Below are 9,100 nucleotides of genomic sequence, written 5' to 3' on the forward strand. Positions count from 1 at the left end.
TCCGGGGGGGCGGGGCTTCCGCCGCGCCCATTCATAGCCCGGCGGGCGGGGGGCGCCGCTGCCGGGGTGGTGCTGAGGGTTCCCGGCCGGTGCTGCTCCCGCGGGGTGGCAGCCAGTGAGCCCCGCCCCGGCGGCTGCTTCGCTCCGTGCCCGGCCCGCTGCGGCCCCCTGCCAGTGCAGCGCTCAGCCCCCGGCCGGGGGTGTCCCGACCCCGCTCTTCGCCGGCAGCGCCGGCGCCGCCGCTGCCGCCCCCTGCCGAGTGTGGCGCCGCTATGCTGGAGCCGCCCCGAGTGAAAAGACCCAAAACCGGGGCTGAGACCCAAAAACACTGTTATGAGGCGCCTGGTAACAAGCGTTCTGTGTGGTGCGGATAGGGCCTGGGACCGTGGTCGCGGCCCCTCTCCTCGGCAGGGAAGGCTTGAAGAGGCGGGGACGTGGCTCCGCTGCCAGCGCTGGGGCTGCCCTCGCACCCCGGCGCTCCCGCTGTCGCCGGCCGGGATGCGGTGTGGTCGGCGTCCCTCGGGAGCAGGCCCTCCGCACCACTGAGGCGACTCTTCGGGGCTGGCAGACAGCAAAACGATGCTGATTAACGAGTGGTCTGTAGGGAGCTGCTTAAGCGCCTAGCCATCCCTGCAGCTACGGGTTTGAGCTTAACCTCATCCAGCCCTTGGCATTCGGTTCCATCGCCAGCAGCCTGTGCTCCGGGAGAGCCCTCATCACTCAGGCAGGGTGGTCTGTACCGTGAACCCAGGCCGGGGGGATGGCAGGAGCACAGCTGGGGCCCCCAGCTTGCTTTGGCATCCACAGTGCTGGAAGGGATGATTGCAGTGCCGATGAATGTATCTGTTTCAGTCCTGCTAGCTCAGCAAATAATAGTGGGGAAATTACCTGGGATGGGCTTCAAGGTGCTTTCACAAGACCCTGGATGTCAAGTAACTATCCAATGCTAAATCCTGTCCCAACGTGCCTTCCTTGTCGCAGGTATCCAGCATTAAAACTGTAATGGATTTGCCTTTCCTGGGTTGCAATCCCTCTCTTCAGATATAGAGCTGCCAGATGTAGAGGGGTCTTACACCACCTGAGGGACAGAAATCCCACGCTGGCCAAAAGCTTCCCCATCACTGTGCTCTTCCATGCACATCCCAGGAATGAGCTGAAGGTGCTGTCGTTATGTCCTTTCCTCTTCTGCCTGCACTGATGCTGAGTTGAGGAGGAGAAACGGACTGTAATGTGTGTGAAGATAGTGTCTCTTCAGAAAATGTGGTGAGAGCCTACTGTGGAAGGGTGCATTGTGGATAGAAAATGAGGGTCAATCCTGTAGTTGGAGCCAAGAGAAGACAATTCTCTTCAGAAATAATTTGGCTGTGGGGAGGACTGTTGCAGGAAGAAGTTGGGAATAGTAAGAAGTCAGATTCTGAGAACAAAGTCGTATCTGTAGCTGGTGTAGATTTAGGTACAGGGGGCAGAAATTTTGGACAATGACCCAATAGTGGGGAAGTGTGCTTAATCTATTCATTAACCCTGTAGTCTTTCTCTGAAGCATTTGCCACAGTCCACATACCAGAACTGGGATGCCGTTCAGGAAAAGAGGTCAGCTTCTTGAAAGGTGAACCAAGGCAGCTTGCAGAGGCACCTTCTGTCGGGCGCAGGAAGGTGGAATCCCATTACTGCAAATTTGCTCTGCAAATTAAGCCTCTGGGGACCAGTTTCAAACAGAAAAGGAAGGCTGTGAGCTTTGCTGCCTGTGCCAAGGATGGTAGCTGTCGCAAATAGATTTTGAGGATGGGGTGCTGATGAGCCTGTGGTACTATGGTGCTGCTCCTGATGCCTTAAGAGGCCTTCTAGAAACAGAGACCAGACAGGAGTAAGGGAATAAAAGTAGCTATTTATTTGAAAGGCCTTCAAAGGTACGCCCTGGGGAGCCAGAGTCTTTCACCAAGATGGACCCCAAGATGGATGACAGGTCATGAGTCCTTCACACTTTTATAGGTTTGGTTCATAGGTTCATTTGGTTTATAGGTTTGGTTTGCATATCAGGGTTAATTCTCCAATTAAAGCTTCAGTTAATGATGTAGTTCCCCTCAGCTTGCCCCTCTTTAGCGGCTTTTTGGTTTATACTTTTTGGGCCTAGGACGGTCTGGGTGTCCTTGGAGAGCAGGCCTGGAGAGGCTTTGTTATCTCTACCTGGCATGAGAGAGCAGAAATTAACAGGCTACAAGAAACTTCAGAGTTACACTCTAGGTAGTATAGGATTTGAAAAATATAAAAGTTAAAACCTAAGGCATCACTCCCTGCAACAGGGAAGTGTAGGAGGGAAGTGAAAGCTGTTGAGTTTCCAGCTGAACTGCCCTGCACTTGAGGTACCCACACTGTTGCTGACTTCACAGCATACTGAATACTTCAGGTTTGAAATGTTTGGATCTGGAAAAAGGCAATGAGGTTGTCATTTTAGACCACCGAGAAATAAACCTCTACAGATCACTGCTAGCAGGTTTTGTCTGTAGGATTCCTGAGTTACAGGATGATTGCTCCAGAGAGATCTGGATCCCATCGTGCCAGGCAGAACCAACTTCAGGAGATGTGTGCGAGCCTGTAACTGAGGAGAGAGTGGCTATGGTGATCAGTTGCCTTTTTGAAGATGTTTCCAAACCAGCCATCACCCACTGTTTATAACTTTCCTGTGTCATGGACTGAAATCAGCCTGTGTCCATCCCACTTTATTGCTGCTGCTCAGGCCCTGTGGGCAGCGTGGCAGGAATCACCCAGCCAGCCTTCAGCTCTCCAGCTGGAGAGTGATCCGCAGCCTGGGCAGGCACTGGAGGCAGAGCGCTCAAGAATTGGAAGCCTACCTTTCTCTGCCTGCATCTGCTATCAGGCAGGTAGATGGTGGAGCAGAAACCAGTGTATGATAGAAATTCTGCCTGAAGATGGGGAAGAATCAGTGGTGAAAGGGTATTTCAGTGTATCCACATGGCAAGAACATAAGTCACACCCCCCGGTTTGCTCTGGCCACTGCTGCCTGCTAAGGGTCTGCAAGTTTGCAGGTGGCTTTTGACTCTGGTTCATTACCCATTGCACTCTTCCAAATAATTTATATCTTCATGTGGCTGGCAGTTGTCTGGGAATCTGTCCAAGCCTTCAAATGAAGGCCAGGAGAGGGAATTGGTTTTCTATTTCTGACTTTGCAACTTAACACCTGCCCAATCTGTGGCAAGTCACTTGGGGCCAAATTTTTAGAGAGGTAGTTTAGTGTGGACCCCTCATTTTTGGGTCTCTCTTGGTGTTCAGCTGTAGCTTTAGATGCCTTCAAAATTTAATTCCTCAGAGTTCCCGGCTCAGTTGTCACTTAAATCTTGAGGTACCTGTTACAGTGCAGATACTGCAACACACATACCAAACAACAAGGCCAGTGGAAAAGAAATATATGTGGACTGATTCTTGATAGATGTTTCAGAGATGTTTATTTCTCCAGCCGCATGGCCGGGGCTCTGCCGAGGAACTCTTACAATCCCGGGGCCCGAGGGTCCTTGCCCGCGCAGGGGAACACAAAACAACCGATGGGGAACGAGGCTGAGCAGGGGCAGGGAAACCCCGTGCCTCCCCCCAGGGCTCCTCTCACAGGACCCCACGGCAGGGGGGAGAGGGCCCCAACAGGTACCTTCTACTTTTTTAATGTGAAAAATTTCCTACTGCTTCACACACTTGGATGCATGTTAGTTTTGGTGCTGTTGAGTAATGTCCTTGACTGATCCACTGGGCATTAGACGTTTCTCCATCTATGGGGTTCAAACGTGAACACAGAAACTTGATTCTTGCACTGAAATCCACTCAAAACATAAAAGAAAAATGCTCTCACTTGCTTACCTGTCCCTATCCCCCTTTTTTTTAGATCTGGTAACTCTGTGCTTAAAGTGTTTGTCCAAGTAAAAGACCTAAAATCACCCCCGCACTTTCCAGGAGAGCATCCTCTCTGAGGGGGTAGAATGACTCCCCTCCTGAGACTGGCTTGTTATAGGTAACTACCTGGGGTAATCACTCTATTAGACTACCTGTGGGTCTTACATTTCCAGCTAAATGGGATTGATAATGTTTTCTTGGCTAATAGGACAGCATAAGAGCTGATTTATCACCACTGTCAAGAGTGTCATGATCCTAGGGAAAAAAGGATAAAAATACAATGGAGCTAAGATGTTTGAAAGAGCTTGTTGACAGGCACATGTGCAGTTAAAAATTGTTACTCTGTTCCTTGATTAGCTTAAACCACCATCCTTTGTGCCACACACATGCTTTTCCCTGGCTAAGTGCAACAAGGATTTCCAAAGAATAAAGCAAAGCCTTGCAGAACTGGCAGCCTGGAGCTCCAGGCTTGGCTCTGCATTTATAAGCCTGGTTTCCACAGATGCCAAGTACCTGCAGATGCCACTTTGGTTTGGGTGATCATATGCAGATTGAAGAGCAAAGCTTTTAGCAGAAGTCTTCACCTGAAGGCTGCGGGAGAGGAAGTGACTCCTATTTGATATTTGTTCGCCTTCTGGTGGGAGGCAAAGTCAGTGCTCTCCCTTTATTCAGTGGTCAACAGTGCCAGGTTAAACTTTAGAAAGCATTTTTTGAAGTCCACTCCCCAGTCTGGAAAGATAAAAGCTGCCTTAAAAACTGTCTCTGCCTTCGAATTGCCTTTGCCTGGGGTTTTGTTGCTTTATCAAAAAACAAAGGAAGAGGGGAAAGAAAGGGGGGGGAAATGCAACAGGCTTTCAAATAGTTGTCTGTGGAATGCTAATTTTCTGTTAAAATTATTCCTCATTGGGGCAAATTAAAGTGATTTTTGCTCCACAAATTAATACTAATGCTATGGTTGTTTATCATGTCTTGGTAATATCACACGGGAATGAAAATATTGTCTCTTATCCATTAAAATAGCAGAGATGTAACTGTTTGAGCTTCAACATTGCAACAGCTGTTTCTCATGTCCTCAGAAATAATTGGCTGTTTAAATGTGAGAAAATCACAGTGGTTTTATAATTAGTTTATTTTAAAGGAAAAATGGAACTGCCCTTTGTTAAGAAGGTGAGATTTTCAGGTGGGTTGGAGGGATAGTGGTGTAGGCATCTGATTTACCATGATATTAAATGGATAGTAAAACCAGAGGCTTATAAATATTAAGATCTTAATCTCGCAGCAGAGCTCTGCTGGGGAAAAGCCAGAGACAAACAAGGAGTTGCCTGAAACTTGCTGTAGGGTCAGGGCCTTGGTGTGCTGGGTACGGAGCAGAATGGCTTTGCTGAGGGTCTGAATACAAGCAGCTGGCTCTGACAGTAGCATTGTATGAGATTCGTGTGAGGGCTTACCACTCTGGCTATTTTGAGTGCATCAATTCATAAAAGTCTCTCTTTGGGTCCAACCTAATTTGGAAACAAATCCACAAACATCTAATGTGGTGGGGTGGGAAAGCTCCCAGGCTTCCTGAATGCCCACTCCCAGGTGTGGCCAGGATTGGAGGTGGCCTGGGGGCAACCAGTGGCAACTTTCCTGGGTCCCACCTGGCTCTCCCTGCACAGAGCTGGTGGCCCAGTTCTCCACCTGAGTTTAACTTTTCCCTCCATATCCCCCAGGAAGAGACTTGGCCAGCAACTTCTCTGGGGAAGGGCCTCCCCCTACACTGTCCTGCAGGGCAGGAGGTCTAGCAAAGGGGGACATGGGCAGCAGGAGAGCAGCCAGGTGGTGGGCAGCATCCTGCCAGAAGCCCTGCAGAGGTGCTGTGCCATGGGTTAAATCTCCACCTCCAGTTTTGGGAAAGAGCTGGCAAACATTTTCACTTGGTGAGTTTGTCGCCAGCGATCCCCAAGGAGGGGAAAGGGAGGCATTGAATGACTGCACATGACACCACTCTGTCCCCAGTATTTCATAAGGGCTTTTTAAATTAGTGCTCTGCCTATTGCTTCTCCTGGCATGTCCCTGGTATTGCTGGTTCTTCCCTCCGTTCCTGTGCTGGATGGGGAGCACGTGGGGGCTTGTGCAGCCTGCAAGGAGCCTGCATGTAGCCAGCTGGGCTTTGGCTCCGAGCCTCACTGGGACAAAGGGTCAGCTCCGAGGGCTCCTCAGACACGAGCCGCAGGGCTCTTCCCACAGCGTGTGTTTGCTCTGCAGGCTGCCTAATAATAACTGTGTCACTGCAAAGGCAGGCTGGTGAAGGGAAAGCTCCTGGGCGGGTGCTATCCCTGAGAGCACCGGCAGCCTTAGCAGAGCCTATTTATTGGCGCTTCTTTCTTTGAGGAGTAATAACTTCCAGATTTACTCCTTTCTAACTGAGCATCTTTCAAAGTGGGTGTCGAACTATTTAAATAGCTTCTGTGGAGGTGGGATGAGAAATTGCTCTTATTCCATAGTCTGCAATCAGCACCAAACAAGCACTTTTCTCCACTGCACACACAAACAGGAAAGTATCTGCCAGCAGCCTTAGCACTTAAGATCTGATTTTTCTGCCTGCTGGTGTAAGACCCAAGGAATTCCACTAACATTAACAGAGTTTCAATAGTGTAGTTTTATTTTATTTTATTCTAAATCCAGTTAAATTTCCATATTGTTTTCAGCCCAGGGACTTTTCAGTGACTGTGCTCCAGGAGGAAATGAACCCCCACCCAGGTGCAGAGCCAGTGCAGAGCTGCTGCAGCCCTTGCTTCCCAGCATAGCTGGGCTATGGCATGGCTCTGCACAGCCCTTTGCCTGGGTTTTGGATGGGTCAAGGAACAGCTCTGTGACCCACTTCTTCCTGGACAGCCAAATACATCCTGCTCTACCAAAGAGAGGAGCTTCCCTGGAGGTGGAGGCTATGGATGTTCTGAGGTGCCCTCCAGGAATATCTATTTGGCCTTTTGCATTTCCTGCTCACCTGTGGAAAGAGCCTCAGATCCAAGGGCGGCCAGAACAGGCCTTATGAAGGATAAAGAGTGCAAGGCCCCAAACTTCTCCCTGCTTGGGTGGAGCAGAAATGCAGTGGGGAGCAAGGAGTCCAAAGAAGTCCCAGGCCTTTGGAGTTGCCAGAGGGGAGCCAGGCTCCCTGGTGGCTTCCAGAGAGAGCTCCTGCCCCTACCACGTTGAAGTGTAGCCATTTACGCCAACAAACCGCAACAAAAGTTCGGGTCCTTGCTGAATCAATTCTGTAGCTGGAGATGTGTGTATTTTCGTGCATGGCTTTTCTTTTGGTGCAAACATGGGTGGCAATCTGATTAGCTTATGATTCATGCTTTGGCTAATGTCCCTACTTCCCCCAGTCCCCACCTGCTCAAATAACTACTACTGTAATGTAGGCTGTTAACTTGAAATAACTTTCCCAACCCCTTTGGTAAATGAGCTCTGGAAACTCTTTAAGTTTTTGTCCAGAGGCAGAAGTCATAATAATTTAACTTAAATGCTTTTCAAACCAATTCAACCTGGTGCAAAATTCTATGTGAGCATTTAGGAAGAAACAAGCTCACTTTGAGCTGTTTCTATTCAACTAGTGCCATCATCAGATATGCTGTTCTGGGAGTGCCTGGTTTCCAGACCCTAGTGCTTGGCACCACTTCTTGCCAAAGCCCATCGCCCTCCCCAGCTCTGCCACGCAGAAATACAGCTTCTCACCCAGCCCTGCTACCAGGAGCCAGATTAGCAAACCCTCCCATTCAAGGAGTCACAGCTGATCTGGAATACTGTGCCAGAGCAGGGTGAGGAGAGGCTGCTCCAGGCAGTTTGACAGTCAGACCCCAGCAGAGCAGAGGGAAAGCCTGCACAAGCAGCCATGGTGGATTGAGGCTGGTGACTTGAGCCACCTCTGCTACTGTCACAGGAGCAGGCCAGGCACTGCTCCTTTGGTCACCTGTCCCGTGCCCATCACTCACCACTGCGGTGAACCCAGCCCAAGGGGGATAGAGCAATGGCTCCATATGCCCTTTGCACCAGCTCAGACAGATCAATCAGGCTCCGGACAACTTCCCAAAAGCCTTAAATTATGTAAGCAATACAGTGCAATCAAAAAAAAAGAAGGAAAAGAAGGAAGTAGTGGTACTGAACTCACCAGAGGATTGATTTAGTCTATTCCTCAGCTGGCCGAGATATTGCTACGTAAAGGTTGGATAATTCTGAAGCACACATGCATTTCAGCCTTGGTGCTTACAACCCTCAGGAAGACCATCAGGCAAATCCTCATCTCACCCAGTCCTCTTCTGGCCATGAGTTCCTCTGCACTTGCCTGCTTCATTGTCTGCACAGCCCTCACCTGCTTGTTTGGTGCCCTGTAGTGTGTTTAGCTCTCACTTTCTCCATTGCAATGGATGTCTAATCCTTCTTCTGTAAATCCACCCTTCACTGGTGGCAGGTCCTCAGGCTGGGTCATCATGAGCACAGTGAAGAGCCTCTGAGCCTCCCAAAACCAGGTGGAAGGCAGCAGGGAGAGGAGCAGGTGTGTGACCATGGTGCTGCAGTCAGCACCCAGGTTTTTCACCAGGGTAGGCAGATGCTTTGCTTGTGGGTAAAAGCAGTAGGTTCACCAAGGAAGTGCCTCTCCATAGGTGGTGTGCTGATTTCACCCCTGGCAAACAGCATTAATATAATACATCAAAGCAAACCAAGAGAAAGGATTTGCTATACATGCTAGCTACTTTTCAAATGCAAATGTCTGTTTTAAATCAGATTAAGACAGAAGGAAGCCTAGAGAATGCCAATAATTGATACATGATAAAGGAATAAACATCCAGGGCATCAAAAGGTAGAACACAATCACCAAGATGAAAGTAATCCATCTTCTCCACACAGCCTGCTCTGCTGCACAGAGTAAGTGGGTGTGAGCCCCCAGCCCCACTTCCATAGATAGGTGGTGAATGTAAACCCAAAGAGGCTGCTGAGGAAATGAGAAGGCTCCTCAAGCTCAGCCGGGAAAATGGAGAATCCTTGGGTTGGGCTGGGCTTGGCTTGGCTGGGCTGAGCCCAGCTCAGCCCAGCTCTCCAGGCTCCCCAGGTTCAGTGAGCCATGCTGCTGCAGAAAGGGAATCTTTAGCAGTCACTTCTATTCACTGGCATGACCTTGGTCCCTTCAGGGTGTGCACAGCTGGCTTCTATGGTTTTAAAC

This window comes from Corvus kubaryi, unplaced genomic scaffold, assembly GCF_017639235.1.
Source record: "Corvus kubaryi isolate FWS band 111438036 unplaced genomic scaffold, C.kubaryi_AGA036_p1.0 37385, whole genome shotgun sequence".
Lineage (NCBI taxonomy): Eukaryota > Metazoa > Chordata > Aves > Passeriformes > Corvidae > Corvus > Corvus kubaryi.